We start from the raw sequence: 1719 nt of genomic DNA, 5'->3' as shown, positions 1-1719 counted from the left end.
TTTATAAAATAGGGATCCCTTCCTAATGCTACAGCTACCAATCCTTTGCTTTCCCAAGCATATAATCATGTGTGTTTTCATCTGTGGAGCATTTTACACTGCCACATATTTTTTACTATATAATGAGCTGTGTATGTGTGAGTGACACACAAAAAGAGAGATGAATATTGCTGTTACACTTACTGCAGTGCATGAGCTGATCTGGTTCGACACGAAATGCAGACAGAAATCCGCCTCACCTCTCAAGCTAATTTTAGTCTCTCCCTCTGTTCTCGCTAGCTGTGTGTGTATAAAATCACTCGCAGTCTGACAGCGTTCCAGTAACCTGTGCCACACGCAGAGCGGGATGTACTTACTAACCATCTGCTTGCATGGCATGGGTTAACTGAGCCTGTGGGATTGTGCTTACCTAAACAAAACCACTGCAGTGAGGGGAAAAACAATGAATGGGTGGAGATGATCAGCCCATGCATTCCAGCTAGTGCAGTCCAGGCAGCAATGACAGCCTGAAGGTTGCAGCAGCACCGGGATCTGCATTCCAAGTGCACAGAGCTTACAGTCTGGAGTGATTTTACGTGGAGCTGTTCTTTATTTGCTGAGCCATGGCCAGTAACCAGGCCAGCCTGCAGGATGATCAGAGCAGGCACTGCAAGTTCTTATCCTATATGTTCTACCAGGCTGTGAGAGATCACAAGCCTGTGTGGATGCTGGAAGACATGAGAACTATGGAGTATTTTTACTGGGAGGAAAATGCCAGCCTAAGAACCTACTCACCTTCAGAAGCCCTTCTCTATGCAGTGGTGCATAACCACCTGCCTTATGCTCAATATCTGCTGTCTCATTTTCCAGAGGAGGCTCTCAAGGTGCCTGGGGAACACTTCTGCTATTGCCCATCCTCTGCTCCTCACTTGGCCATGGCGGTCACATATGACAGGAGAGATATCTTGGGGCTGATCATCAAAATTGCACACAAGCTTCCCAGCTTGAACTCCTACATCAATAGGACTGGCTGCTTTCATCTGGAAGATGGGAAAACCCCCCTGCACCTTGCCTGCGAACTGCTGAGGTCAGAGACAGTCCTCATCCTCCTCGGGAATGGAGCTTCTCCCAGGATAGAGGACAGCAAAGGGCTTACCCCGCTGGACGTCATCCTGGAGCAGATGTGGGACTCCAAAGTCAACGTGGCATCAAAGAAGCTCTGCCTCGACTACCTCTTGCTCTTCATGCCCAACCCACAGTTTAAGATGCGGAAAGTTCTGCAGGAGCATCCTGACCACTGGACAGCTTTGCTGGGGGAAGACAAATTCAACAGCTTGGTGGGGAACACACCTGCTTCTTTATATCTGCAAGCTATGCAAACTATCCTCCAGACTCTTCCCCCCTCCCACTTCCCTAGAAGCATCCAGGAACTACCTATACCTCAGGCACTAAAGCCTTTACCATCCTATGGCAAAAAGCTACCGACAAAAAATGTGGTAAATGTTTTTCCTTGACTTTATTTGCTGGGTCTTGGATTTTCAAAGGCAACTGAGGGGAGCTGGTCATCCACCACCCTCTGCATTTTAGTGTGATTTTAGTACTTAACCTCTTAGGCTATACTGGGAAATTCAATCTTTTGTGACAAGATTTTAAATGTCTTTTTTAATTGATTGCAGGCACGGCACTTTTAAAGGCAAAAGCCTTCCTTGTTTTCTGTTTCATTGTGCATGTGAAGGGTTA

At 46.9% G+C, this 1719-nt stretch overlaps 1 pseudogene across 1 annotated transcript; it reads left to right on the top strand.

Annotated features, from left to right (window-relative positions):
* Positions 1-602: 602 nt before the first annotated feature.
* On the top strand, positions 603-1493 carry LOC308220506 (ankyrin repeat domain-containing protein 9 pseudogene; annotated as a pseudogene). The gene has a single exon. The product of its transcript is annotated as an ankyrin repeat domain-containing protein 9 pseudogene (transcript).
* Positions 1494-1719: the final 226 nt, after the last annotated feature.

The sequence above is a fragment of the Psittacula echo genome, assembly GCF_963264785.1.
Source record: "Psittacula echo genome assembly, chromosome: 4".
Lineage (NCBI taxonomy): Eukaryota > Metazoa > Chordata > Aves > Psittaciformes > Psittacidae > Psittacula > Psittacula echo.
This window is presented reverse-complemented; position numbering and strand designations above follow the sequence as displayed.